This window comes from Podarcis vaucheri, assembly GCF_965113315.1.
Source record: "Podarcis vaucheri genome assembly, chromosome: W".
NCBI classification, from domain to species: Eukaryota; Metazoa; Chordata; class Lepidosauria; order Squamata; family Lacertidae; genus Podarcis; species Podarcis vaucheri.
This window is the reverse complement of record NC_138757.1, coordinates 25985539-26000271: the sequence shown is the minus strand read 5'-3', so window position 1 is coordinate 26000271 and position 14733 is coordinate 25985539.

Below are 14733 nucleotides of genomic sequence, written 5' to 3'. Positions count from 1 at the left end.
CAGTCTGCCTGCACGCGTGACCCTGGGGTGCGAGGTACACCCCCCCCCTCAGACAAGCCACGGCTGTTGGAACATCGTTCCCTCTGGCTAACCTTTTGCGGTCTCAGTAGTCGGCGGTGTCCTGTCTGTAACCTTTGTCCCTGAGACCTTTTGTCTCCTTCATCATACACTGTGCAAGGGTAAAATGACGCGGTGGAAACAGGTGCCAAAATAACTTTGTACCACCCCACGATCTCGGAACCAAGATGTGTAAAGGTCACAGCCCAAAATGTATCTGCCTGGTTTGCATGTTTGTCTCAATAAAAGGAGGCTCCACAGGGCTAGCCAGCAGCTTGCATGCAGCTCACCTGTGCACAGCTCACCTGATGACCAACCCCCAGTCTTGTGCCTTCACTTCAGCAAGTCAATTTTGCATTCATACGGTCTATGGGGGGGGGCAACATGTCAGTTTCCTTCTCGCAAAACACATCTCGGTAGGCCTTATACTGTTGGGGTAAATGTCCTTCCTCCCCTGTGAGGGGTCCAAAGGCCGTCGCCCCTCTAGTCTCTGCCGTATCGGGAATCCTCACCCCTAGGCAGTGTAGGAGGTAATACACTGATGTGAATGTCAATGATCTCTGCCCCCAAGTGACCACTGGATCATGCCGAGACAGCCACGTCATTCACAGCACCACAGGGTAAGTGGCTAACCTTGTGGTGTTGGACGCTATTGTCTCTCAGTGGCCTGGCAACTCAAGACCTACGGGCATCGTGGCCTCTGTGACACGCCCAGACAACAAGGGTCATACATTGATGGTCCTCACTTCTAGAGGGGGTTCTAACTTCTCTGTGTCTAAACCTAGCCTCTCCACTAAGTCCACATGTATAAACTCTGTAGATGCTCCAGAATCTATGAGTGCACACGCTTGCTTGCTGCTCCCCACCAGGAGCCATAACATGGCCCACACTGTAATTCCAGGAATCACTGGTCCTGGCAGAGGCCCTTCTACTGCCTTTTCTCCCAGACCTGGGCCTCCGAAATTGGCTGGGACTGGTTGTTTCCCAGTGACGCCTCCTTGTGCTCAGGCTTTCGGTCCACACTCGTCCCTGACAGGGATCCCTGGGGCTTCCTGGCTGCACACGGTCACGCCATGTGTGTCACTGAGCCACTCCTTCCAATGTTTCTCCCTCTCAGCTGGCAAAACTCCAGGAAATTGCCCCCCCTGGCAGCACCCAGTTGCATAGGCTCCTCCCCCTCCTGGTCCTCTTGGGGCTGGCAACTCCTGTTCTCTGCTGACGCATAGGTTCTGGGGTTTACAGGCCTTGCCTGCCCTTGGCATACCCTAGCATGCTCCTGCAGTATCAGGTCCAGCTGCAATGAAGCCTGTCCGACCGCTTGTAGCATAGTCTGTGGGGGCATCCATGCCAGTTCATCCGAAACCTGCTCATTCATCCCTGCCTTATATAACGCCACCAGGGATTTTCTTTCCCATCCCAGTTGCCAGACGTACATCTGAAAGTCCGCCCATTATGAGGACTTCCGGGGTGGCGCCACCGGCAATGGCGGACTCCCTCTGAACTGGAGGGACTAGCTCCGCATGAAACGGGTCTTTTCCGCTGTGGCGTAGCGAGGACCCTTCTGGAAATCACAGGCGGATGAAGCCTGTGACCGTGGGACTCGGCGGGCACCCTTAGCGCCCCCCAACCCACAAAGGAACCCAAAAACGGGCTCCGAAGTGAAGAGAGGGAAGTGGCGCGGTGCTGTGAGTTAATTGCTTTTTCTGTGGAGTGAAGCCGCATAGCCGTTGCCGGAGAGCGCTGCCTTTTTCCTGGGACAGGACAATTTGGCATCTAAAATAACCAACCGTGAGTACTGGAACATTAAATATTTGGACTTCAAATAAGAACTGGCGAAATAAAAAGGAATTTGGACTTTAAAATTAACCCTAATTTGGTACTGAAACGGGAAGGTCTAAACAGGAAGTCACCCTTCCGTTTCCTTGTAGTCAGAACAAAGCAAAGACAACGCAAACTAGAGCCTTAAAAATCACTTTTAAAGGATCGACTTTCATCATTTAAAATCGCTGAACCCCCTTCGGTAGCAGGAGAAGAAGGGGGATTTTTTCCTGAGCCATTTAAACCTGCAGAAGTGAAGCTAAAGCAAAGTAATTTTCCACCGTCCTGACCCTGGAGCAGGGTGTCAGGATTGACGTTTGAAGCTCATTGACCAGAAATAAATGCTTTGACAGATAGTTAAAAGAAGAGAAACATTGTGACTCCATTGTTTCCTTTCGTCTTTTAAAAGAACAAATATGGACAAAATATCTTTAAAAAGAAACTTTGTTGCTATTGTTTTCAAGGAAAAGAACAACCAGAAGTTTCCCCCCCTAGAGGGGAACTGTGAAATTGTAACTAAATCCTGGGAACTTGCAGCTGTTACTGATTACAACTGTGGGAAAGGATCTATGACCTTGTAGGACAATGCCTTCAGAAACACTGTTGGGTGCTTTCTGTAAAATAAATGCCCTGTTGGATCAGTTAAGTCAGAAGACGGATTTTATGACTAATGCGGCCAGAACCTTTGAACAGGTAGTGGGAAACTATATGGAGCCCACCCAGGAACCAAAACAGGAGTGTGCTATGACAGAACAACTGAAAGAAGAGGACCTTGCTGAATCTTGGGCGCCAGGGATGGAGGGACTTTTGGCCCAGCAGGAAAATGAGCCTTTGGATTTGACAAATGAACTTGGAAAAAACCAGATTTGGAAAGACAAGGTTTGGCTGGAAATGGGGGGTTGGACTGACCCCCCTATTCAGGGATGTTTGGACTTTCCGAATCTGGAAATGGGCCGTCAGAGGTTTGGAGCTGTTGGGACTTCCAATCTTGGAGGGAACTTGAAACATGTTTTAAAATACCACATGGGGTCTAGTCTGGACTATGAGAAAGGGGCTGATTTGTTGAAAAGGGTCAAAAACACTACCAAGCTGGAGTTCCCACGAGTGAAAGGAAAATATGAAGAAGAACTGCAGAAGGGACATGGAAGAGATTTGAAGGCCTCGGATGTAAGATCGCCAGGTTAATGTGCCAGACTAATGGGATAAAAAGGACTGACAATCCCGGGACCGGGGGGAGGGGACGCTGGAAGAAGATTGGATTATTTTTATTCTCTCTTTTTTATCATCAGAAATGTTTTATGAACGTTGCAAAAATGTTGAAATGAAATTACTTGGCTCTTCTAAGAATGTTTAAAGAATTAGGTAAAAAAGTAATGGTTATGAGAAGCTGGTAAAAATAAGATTTAAGTTTTAAGTTTTAAGGTTTTTTATAAGATAAGATGAAAATAGAGCAAGGTAATGTAATGACAGAATATTATGAATTATGGAAAGGATTTGCTGTGACAATTATTAATCAAGATACAAGAGATGGGAGGAGGAGGAGGTCATGGAAAGAAGGTAATGAAAGTGGAGAATTTGAAAATGATGGTTTTATTTTTTCTTTTTTTCTCTGTAATTTTGTCTTTTTTTTCTTTGTAATTTTAAAAATTCTTTTTTCCATAAATATCATTATATATATATAAAAAAATGAAAGTCTGCCCATTACTCCGCTACAGTCTTGTTTCCCTGCTTGAGGCTCATGAGCTTCTGGGCAAGTGCCTCCCCTCCTGCAAAGGATCTAAATATATTCTGTCCATCATTTTTATGAAGGCATCCAAGTTGGCAAGCGCTCCATCATTGCTTAACATGAGGGGAGTCACCAAATGCTGAGCCCCTCCCTCTAATAGGCTAATGAGGAATGTCACTCTTTATCATCTTGGAATTCTGCCCCTCAGAGGCTCAGGAAATAAAGGAAGGCTGTTTTGAAGGCCACATATTCTGAGGGCTTTCCTGAAAATCCTGGGGGCGGCAGCACTAGGCTCTTGGACGTCTGTCTCCCACATGCCTCAGTCAGCTGTCTAGACTGCTCCTCCACTACTCCTTCCAGCCTGTTAAACTGTGCCTTTAATTCCAGATTGTGTTGCCAAAGTACCTGCTAAGGATCTGCAGGTGGGTTCTGTCCTCCTTCTACACCCCCTGGCATGGTCGTGGGGAGTTGTTGTTCTTCTATTATCAGCTCTTTCCTCTGCCAACTAATGTAAAGAACTTAGAAAAGGGTCATTCTGTCAGGAGTTCAGGTTCCCAGCTTGATAACACAGTAAGTGTAGGTAACTAAATAGGATTTATTGCAAAAACAGATAGCTCCAGGCGGCTCTATCGAAGCTGCCAACATTATCATTCAAAATGACCCTTCTGAAGACTCCTTCCGGTTCCTACAAAATATATTGAACGATCGCCCCTTACATCTCTTGTTCTGCTTCCCAGCCTGCTTATGATGGATAAAAGACTGGGTAACCCTGGAAAACTCAGACCTGTTAGATTTGGAGGGATACAATAACAGATATGGGTGGTATTCCTATCTCCGGTATGGTAAAGTGAAAGTGTACAGAGGTTTTACAAACCATGTGATAAGGAGTGCCCTATATGAGGTCTGGGATAGAAATGTCAGGGAACTGCCATCAGAGGGAAGAGGAGAGGAAAGTCGCTCCAGTGATGCAGGGGAGGGAACTAGCAAGGAGAGAGAGAGGGTTCCCACGGGGGAAAGAAATCCAGGGGACACCAGGGAGAAAGGGGAAGCCGAGAGCAAGGCGGAGGGGAGGCTCAGAGACTCTTCCAGTGAAATCAGCGGAGAGAGCACAGGACCGCCGCTTGGCACGCCCACGCTGCGCAGAAGGCTTCCAGGCAGGGAATCTAGGCGGAGACTTGGAGTCAAACAACTCCTATGTTGGCACAAATTTAGGTCCCGCCCACTGACGGATTCTGCCAGTGACTAAGACAGTCGCGTTTCAAGGGCTGTCAACCGGGGAAAGTTTTAGCTACACAGCTAGCTTGGAGCAGTTTGCAGTTTACGCACAAGCAACCCCAATTCCCATTACAGCAATCCGTCAGACCTTCGTTGCTTGTGCGGAGAGCAGCAGAGGCAGCGTCATGAGTCAGACTGGAGGAGCAGGTGCCGGAGAGGGGGCCAGGAAGGAACCAACGCTCGAAGAGAGAAACAGAGAGTTGGAGCAGCAACTGGCTATACTAGCGGCAAGGCTGGATGAAAGGAGGACTCAGGATGCCCAGGGGAAGCCCTCCCCCATCGCAAGGAAGGTACCGGGACTAGTGCAGAAGTTTTCAGGCAACCCCAGAGACTATAATGCATTTAAGACAGAAGTGCAATATGCGCTGGACTTGCAATATGGGGACTTTGAGGACGATGGTGGAAGGGTCGCTTTTGTGATAGGGCACCTGGAAGGGGGGGCCAGAGAATGGATTAGGCCCTTAATGGCATCGGAGAATGCCGCCTTAAAGGACTTGAGGAAATTTTTTAGCGTGATGGACCACATGTTTTCAAGTGATGTGGAGCAAAGCGTGACACGCAAAGAGCTGATGACGTGCAAACAAGGGAACCAATCAGTGAGAGAGTACTTGTCACGATTTGCAATGCTAATCCACAAACTCGGGTGGGAACTGGGTTCCGAACCAGTACAAATGCTATTTGAGGAGGGCTTATCCCCTTGGGTAAAAGATGAACTTTCCCGCTCGCCCCGCACGCAGTCGATGGACCAACTGACTAAAATGGCGCTTGCTGTGGGAGTACGCCAAGAGGCGCGCGCTCTGAAACGGCGGGAAGGGAGAGCGGAGCGTTGGCATGACAATCGCATTCCAGACATGCCTAAGCAACCTGCACCGCCCGCGGAACCAATGGAAATTGGAGGAGTGCGCGCGCGCGGGGGGGGGGGGGGGGTTCAAACTCCGGCGAGGTTCGCAAGAAAGAGGGGGAAACGACCAGGAAGTGTTTTCTCTGCCTACAGCCGGGACATTTTGCCAGAGTCTGCCCTCAGAGAAAGGCGTGGCAAGGAATCATAGAATCATAGAGTTGGAAGAGACCACAAGGGCCATCGAGTCCAACCCCCTGCCAAGCAGGAAACACCATCAGAGCACTCCTGACATATGGTTGTCAAGCCTCTGCTTAAAGACCTCCAAAGAAGGAGACTCCACCACACTCCTTGGCAGTAAATTCCACTGTCGAACAGCTCTCACTGTCAGGAAGTTCTTCCTAATGTTTAGGTGGAATCTTCTTTCTTGTAGTTTGGATCCATTGCTCCGTGTCCGCTTCTCCGGAGCAGCAGAAAACAACCTTTCTCCCTCCTCCATGTGACATCCTTTTATATATTTGAACATGGCTATCATATCACCCCTTAACCTCCTCTTCTCCAGGCTAAACATGCCCAGCTCCCTTAGCCGTTCCTCATAAGGCATCGTTTCCAGGCCTTTGACCATTTTGGTTGCCCTCCTCTGGACACGTTCCAGTTTGTCAGTGTCCTTCTTGAATTGTGGTGCCCAGAACTGGACACAGTACTCCAGGTGTGGTCTGACCAGAGCAGAATACAGTGGCACTATTACTTCCCTTGATCTAGATGCTATACTCCTATTGATGCAGCCCAGAATTGCATTGGCTTTTTTAGCTGCCGCGTCACACTGTTGGCTCATGTCAAGTTTGTGGTCAACCAAGACTCCTAGATCCTTTTCACATGTACTGCTCTCAAGCCAGGTGTCACCCATCTTGTATATGTGCCTCTCATTTTTTTTGCCCAAGTGCAATACTTTACATTTCTCCCTGTTAAAATTCATCTTGTTTATTTTTGCCCAGTTCTCTAATCTGCCAAGGTCGTTTTGAAGTGTGATCCTGTCCTCTGGGGTGTTAGCCACCCCTCCCAGTTTGGTGTCATCTGCAAATTTGATCAGGATGCCCTTGAGTCCATCATCCAAGTCGTTGATAAAGATGTTGAATAAGACCGGGCCCAAGACAGAACCCTGTGGCACCCCACTAGTCACTCTTCTCCAGGATGAAGAGGAACCATTGATGAGCACCCTTTGGGTTCGGTCAGTCAGCCAGTTACAAATCCACTGAGTGGTAGCATAGTCAAGACCGCATTTTACCAGCTTCTTTACAAGAATATCATGGGGCACCTTGTCAAATGCCTTGCTGAAATCAAGGTAGGCTACATCCACTGCGTTCCCTTCATCTACCAGGCTTGTAATTCTGTCAAAAAATGAGATCAGGTTAGTCTGACATGACTTATTTTTCAGAAATCCATGCTGACTATTGGTGATCACAGCATTCCTTTCTAGGTGCTCACAGACTGTTTGCTTAATGATCTGCTCCAGAATCTTCCCTGCTATTGATGTCAGACTGACTGGGCGGTAATTATTTGGGTCCTCTCTTTTCCCCTTTTTGAAAATAGGGACAACATTTGCCCTCCTCCAGTCTGCCGGGACTTCGCCTGTTCTCCAGGAATTCTCAAAGATGACTGCCAGTGGTTCTGAGATCACATCTGCCAGTTCTTTTAATACTCTTGGATGCAGTTCATCTGGCCCTGGAGACTTGAATACATCTAAACTAGCCAAATATTCTTGTACTATCTCCTTAGTTATTCTGGGCTGTGTTTCCTTTGCTGAATCATTTGCTCCAAATTCTTCAGGTCGGGCATTGTTTTCTTTATCGGAGAAGACTGAGGCAAAGAAGGCATTGAGTAGTTCAGCCCTTTCTGTGTCCCCTGTTTGCATTTCACCATCTTCTCCTCTGAGTGACCCCATTGTTTCTTTGTTCTTCCTTTTGCTACGAACATACCCATAAAAGCCTTTTTTGTTGCTTTTAACCTCTCTAGCAAGCCTGAGTTCATTCTGTGCTTTAGCTTTTCTGACTTTGTGTCTACACGTGCTGGCTATTTGTTTGAATTCCTCTTTGGTGGTTTCCCCCCTTTTCCATTTTTTGTACACATCCTTTTTTAATCTTAATTCAGTTAAAAGTTCTTTAGATAGCCACCCTGGCTTCTTTAGGTACCTTCCATGTTTCCGTCTCATTGGTATTGCCTGACGTTGTGCTTTTAGTATCTCCCTCTTAACAAACTCCCAGCCATCATGAACTCCCTTTCCTTTTAGTATTGTTGTCCATGGGATCTCACCCAGCACTTCCCTAAGTTTTATGAAGTCAGCTTTCTTAAAGTCAAGAAATTGAGTCCTAGTATGCTTGGCTGCTCCTTTCCGCTGTATAGTAAACTTCAGAAGAGCATGATCACTCGCGCCTAATGATCCTTCCACTTCTACCCCACTAACCAGGTCATCAACATTGGTTAGGACCAGATCTAAAATGGCTGTTCCTCTTGTTGCTTCTCCCACTTTCTGGACAATGAAGTTGTCTGCAAGGCCAGTGAGGAATCTGTTTGACCTTATGCTCTTGGCTGAGTTTGACGTCCAACAAATATCCGGGTAATTGAAGTCCCCCATTACTACTATCTCCCTTCCTTTTGCATGCTTGGCCATCTGTTCCAGGAAGGCATCATCTATGTCCTCCGTTTGGCTTGGGGATCTATAGTAAACTCCCACAATGAGGTCTCTGTTATTCTTCTCTCCCTTAATTTTGACCCAAATGCTCTCACTTTGGCTTTGAGGATCTAAATCTTGGATCTCTTCACAGGTATACACATCCCTGACATATAACGCCACTCCTCCTCCTTTCTTGTCTGGTCTGTTTCTCTGAAATAGATTGTATCCCCCCATTATTACATTCCAATCGTGGGACTTATCCCACCAGGTTTCAGTGATGCCTATTATGTCATATTTAGTTTGCTGTACCAAGAGCTCAAGCTCATCTTGTTTATTTCCCATGCTTTGCGCATTAGTGTACAGACATTGAAGTCCATTAATCATTCCCCCGTGCCTCTTATTTAAGGATTTTTTCCTCCCACCACTAGGTCCGCGTGCTGTTTGCTCCATTTGGTCTATGACATTTGGATGATCATCTTCATTAATTGATAGACTCCTACCTTCAGGAGCACTGTCTCCCTCCCCCACATTAGTCAGTTTAAAGCCCTCCTGATGAGGTTTCTGAGATTTTTGGCAAAAACATTTCTCCCAACCGTTGTGAGGTGCAGCCCATCACTTGCCAGAAGTCCATCTTCAAGAAACTGCAGTCCGTGATCTAAGAATCCAAACTGTTCCTGTTTACACCATTTGCGAAGCCAGCTGTTCACTTCCACTATTTTCCCCTCTCTCCCTGGGCCACGTCGTTCAACTGGGAGGACAGATGAGATGACAATTTGTGCATTTAGTTGCTTCAATTTCCTGCCGAGAGCCTCGTAGTCTCTTTTGATCTTCTGGAGGCTATTGCTTGCAGTGTCATTGGTTCCCACATGAACCAAGAGGAAGGGGTATTTGTCAGTGGGTTTTATGATTCCTTGCAGTCGTTCAGTTACATCTTGGATCTTAGCCCCGGGGAGACAGCACACTTCCCGAGACATCTTGTCAGGCCCACAGATCACTGCTTCTGTTCCCCTCAGTAGGGAATCCCCTATCACCACTACACGCCTCCTCTTGGGTTTGGTCGGGGTTCTTCCGTGAGCTGTCCGTTCCAAGGTCGCCTGCACATTCCCTGAGGACTGACTTTGCTGCTCGTCTTCATATACCTGATCGACTGTAATGAGGGAGAGATCCTCAAATGGAGTCTGCTCTTCGTCTTCCATGCTAGGGGAGAGGACCTCAAAGCGATTGTGTATTTCTAAGCAATCAGAGTGAACCCTGGGCCTCCTACTTCTTTGAGTCACGTTTCTCCATATATCTGGCTCCTGTGTTGGTGAACTAGACTCCTTCTCAGGGGAGTCCCCTGTCTCCTCCTTGGTGGAGACGGTGTGCTCTGTTGCTTCCAAGAAGAGCTCCAGCTCTCTAATTCTTTGGAGCGTAGCTACACGTTCCTCCAGTTGCTGGACTTTGTCTTTTAAGAGGGCAATCAACATGCAATTGCTGCAGGTAAAGCTGCCTGCAACCTTTGGCAAGATGGCAAACATTGCGCAGGAATCGCAGGCGACTGCAGCTGTTCCCTCCCCTTCCATCTTGAGATCGTGTCGTTGGGGTTGGCTACAGAGGTCCTCCATCATAAAAAGCTTGAAGACAGGACAAATAACTTCCCCCACACAAAAAAACACCTAGATCTTCCCAACAAACGTTTGAGACTAGCTCCCCTAAATCTAAAAGATGGGTCTAACTGCGCGCGCCACTAGGCGCGCGCCGCTGCCCTGCAAACTCTGATAAGCTCCTCCCACAGCTAATCCCCTGCCTCAACAGAAACCCTGCCCCCTCTGACCTTTACACAGGGAAAACAGCTAATCAGCCACAAAGAAACACACAGACACAAGAAAACCCTTTTTGCTCCTTCTTCAACTGATGCCCTGCAAACTCTGATAAGCTCCTCCCACAGCTAATCCCCTGCCTCAACAGAAACCCTGCCCCCTCTGACCTTTACACAGGGAAAACAGCTAATCAGCCACAAAGAAAGGAATGGTGGGGGCCGCTGGGGGAGAGCAGGAGCAGGGAAACGGCAAGGCTTGGCTGCAGGAGAGCGGGCACAGCAGCCAGGCGAGCAACCAGTGAAGGTGCCCAAACCAGACCCCCCCCCCGGGCAGCCATAGCCATAGAGGTGGTGCTAGAGCTCCCAAACGGACACCCTATTAAGGTGAAGACATTGCTGGATTCTGGCAGCTCTTGCAATTTCTTTAGCAGGGATTTTGCACTAGAACACCAACTCCAGGTGGTGCCTCTCGAACACCCCCTGCAAGTAACAACCATTGATGGGAGAGAACTCTTGGGGGGGGGAAGTGACCCACCAGACCCCGCCCATGAAAATGAGGGTCTCCAGACACACTGAGACAATTGCCTTTCACGTTGCCACATTAGCAGGGCCACCAATCATACTGGGAATGAGCTGGCTAGCCCTGCATGATCCAGTAGTGGGGTGGCACCAGCGAACAGTCACCTTTGGGTCAGCTCACTGCGTAGAGCACTGCCACGAAGGGGAAACCCCGAGGATGGCAGTAGCCAGGGTGGCAGGGATGGCGGTGGGAGAAAAGGTGAAAGTACCACCTCAGTATGCAGACCTGGAAGAAGTCTTCAGCGAGAAAGAGGCGGATAGACTACCCCCTCACCGGCCCTTTGACTGTCAGATCAACCTACTCCCAGGGGCTCAGTTACCAGTGGGTAAGCTGTACGCCATGTCAGACAGGGAGATGCAGGAGTTGCGGAAGTTCATTGACAAGAATCTGAAGAGGGGCTTTATACGTGAATCAAGGGCGGTGGGGGCAGTCCAGTGTTCTTTGTGGACAAAAGAGACTCCAAGGAACCCCGCTTAGTCGTAGATTACAGGTCCGTCAACCGGGTGTCGGAACCAGTGACCTTCCCAATGCCCAGGATTGATAACATTTTGGCCAGGGTAAGGAAAGGGAAGGTTTTTACCAAGTTGGACCTTTGAGGGGCGTGCAATTTGATAAGGATGAGGGAGGGGGATGAATGGAAAACCACGATGTTCACCCCTCTGGGGGCCTTTGAGTACCTCGTGATGCCCTTCGGATTACAATCGGGATCCAGCACATTTCAAGCATTCATGCACCACGTGCTGGGGTCCCTGCTGTACAAGAATTGTGTGGCCTTCCTGGACGACGTGCTTATCTACTCAGAGAATGAGGAGCAGCATGTGAAAGATGTCAGGGAAGTGCTGAAAAGGCTGCAGGAGCATCAGCTGTGGGTCAAACTGGAGAAATGCCAATTCCACGCCCGAGAGGTGGAGTTCCTGGGTTACAGGTTGTCGGACAAAGGTCTGGCAATGGACCCAGGCAAGGTGCAGGCAGTACTAGAATGGAAGGCTCCTAAGACCCGGAAGGACGTGCAGAGGTTCCTGGGGTTTGGCAACTTCTATAGAAAGTTCATCAAGAACTTCGCCCACCTGACGGCACCCATAACTTATTGTCTCAGCAGCAAGAAGAAGTTCGAATGGACAGCAGCAGCTCAGGAGTCTTTTGACAAGCTAAAGAGGGTGTTTGCTTCGGAGGAGCAACTCTTACATGTGGATCTGCAAAAGCCTATGAGGGTGGAGACAGACGCATCAGACAGAGCGATCGGAGCCGTGCTGCTCCAGCCAGGAAATCGATCAGAGTGGAAGCCGTGTGCATTTTTTTCTAGGAAACTGAACAAGTCGGAGCAGAATTGCACAGTGTATGACCGGGAATTACTGGCAATTCACGAGGCCTTTCGACGTTGGAGACATTTCCTGATAGGCACGAAGCACAAGATCCAGGTGTGCACGGACCACAAAAACCTGGTGTGCTGGCCCCGGGGGGGGGGGAAGGTACTAATACCGTAGCCGAAGTTCAGTCCAGAGTCACTAGCAGGGTAGACGAACACTAGATGAGACGCGAGGTCCGAAACAGGGAGCCGGGCGGGGGAGCAGGAACGCTGGTAGGGCAGCAGCAGGAAGCCAGGCGGGTAACAGGAACACTGGTAGAGCAGAAGCAGGGAGCCAGGCGGGGAACAGGAACACTGGTGGGTCAGCAGCGGGCAGCCAGGCGAGGAACAGGAACACCGGAGAGTCAGGAGCAGGAAGCCGGGCGAGGAACAGGCACACCGGGAGTGCAGATCTAGGTCTGGGTAAAGCAGGTACTCCACAACGACGTTGCTCCCGCAACCTGGGACCGGGCTGCCTGACCTTTATCTTCTTCTAAGGCCGGGGGCGGTCCCGGCCCCCAGGAGCCCCGCCTCTCCTGGCCTTAAGGCGAGCACTCCTCCTGGGAGAGACCAGTTCCCTTCGCCTCTCTGCCCTAAGCCTCTGCAGTTCAGGAGAGGCCGAAGGGTTACTGGGCCCTGGGGGAGGCTCACATGTAGCCACTGAGTCCTCCAGCACCTCTGGGGCCAGAATGGCTTCACCTGGTGCCTGCCCCTGAGGATCTGGCACAGGTGCAGGCTCCTCAGCATCTAGGCCTTGCCCCAGTTCAGCCGGCCCTGGAGGCGGGGACTCCTGTGCCGGCTGGGATTCCTCCGGTTCACTCTCAGACTCGGAATCCCAGGCCATCACACCATCCCCCCTCCCAGGCCCCCCCCCTCAATTGAGGGTCTGGACCCAGCTTATTGGGATATGCCGCATGAAACTCTCGGAGGCAGGCAGGCGCGTGGACGTTGACCGCTGGTTCCCAGGAACGGTCCTCCGGCCCATACCCCTTCCAGTCCATGAGATACTGCAGCTTTCCCCTGCGGTATCGGGAGTCCAGAATGCGTTCCACCTCGTACTCAGGCTCCCCCTGAACCAAAACTGGCTGCGGTCGGGGACGGTTCGGGTGGAACTCGTCGGGTGGGGCCACCGGACTCAGAAGGGACCTGTGGAATACCGGGTGAACCTTCAGGTTTGCTGGCAACCAGAGACGGAATGCCACAGGCGAGACCTGGTTCACGATAGGGAACGGGCCGGTGAAACGGGCGTCCAGCTTCCGCGAAGGTCGAGAGGGGTGGAGGTGGCGAGTGGAGACCCATACCAAGTCATCGACATGGAGTTCCGGCCCCACCTGGCGGTGGCGGTCGGCCTGGACCTTGTACGCCTCCTTGGCCTGGCGCAGCTGCTCCATCAACAGCTGTTGCTGGGACTGGAGCTCCTGAAGCCACTCTGTCACCGCAGGGACCGCAGATGCCGGCAGCACATCCGGAAACAACCGTGGATGAAACCCGTAGCTGGCCTGGAACGGTGTCTGCTGGGTGGACGCATTCACCGCGTTGTTATAAGCGAACTCCGCCAAGGCTAGGTGGTCGACCCAGTCATCCTGCTGGTAGCTGCAGTAACACCGGAGGTACTGCTCCAGCACCGAGTTCGCCCGTTCCGTCTGGCCATCAGTCTGTGGGTGGTAGGCAGATGAGAGACAGACCTCTGTTCCGAGGGCCTGGTGCAAAGAACGCCAAAACCGGGACGTGAACTGAACGCCACGGTCGGACACCACACGCTCAGGTAGGCCATGCAGGCGGAAGACATGCTGAAGGTACAGCTGAGCGGTTTCCTTAGCTGAGGGTACGGATGGGCAGGGGGCACAGTGCACCATCTTCGTGAAATGGTCGGAGAAAACTAGGAGGCAGGTACAGCCCCGAGACGGGGGTAGCTCCACTACAAAGTCCAGAGAAACTGTGTGCCAAGGACGTGGTGGAACCAGCAACGGCTGAAGAAGGCCGGGGGGTCGCCTGGTAGGCCCCTTGGCCCGCCTGCAGACATCACAACCAGCGACGTAGCTAGCCACGTCAGCCTTCAGACGGGGCCACCAAAACTCACGGCGTAACAGATGGGTGGTCCGATACCACCCAAAGTGCCCCGCTGCTGGAGCATCATGGGTCATCCGGAGAACCTCAGCCCGCAGCGGCCCTGGTGGGATGTACAGACGCCCGTGGTGCAGCAGAAGACCCTGATGCAAGACCAGCCCTGGATACTGAGGGCATGACCCTTCGGTCAGTTCCCAGAGTCGTTCCTGGGCCCAAGCGTCGACCCGCTGCTGTTCCCGCACCCGAGCCTGCAGAGGCTCAACCTCCTGGGTGGCCAGGAATGCAGCTGGTGGTAGGATCATGGTGGGTACTGCTTGCTGTACCGTGTCTGCGTTGTCTTCAGGTTTCCGGGACAGGGCATCCGCCTTCTGGTTTTGGGAGCTAGGGATGTAGCGGATCCGGAATTGGAACCGGGAAAAGAACAACGCCCACCGGATCTGCCTTTGGTTCAGCTTGCGGGTGGTCTGGAGGTACTCCAGGTTCCAGTGGTCGGTTCTCACCTCCACCGGGTGTCGTGCCCCCTCAAGATGGTGGCGCCAAATCTCAAAGGCCACCTTG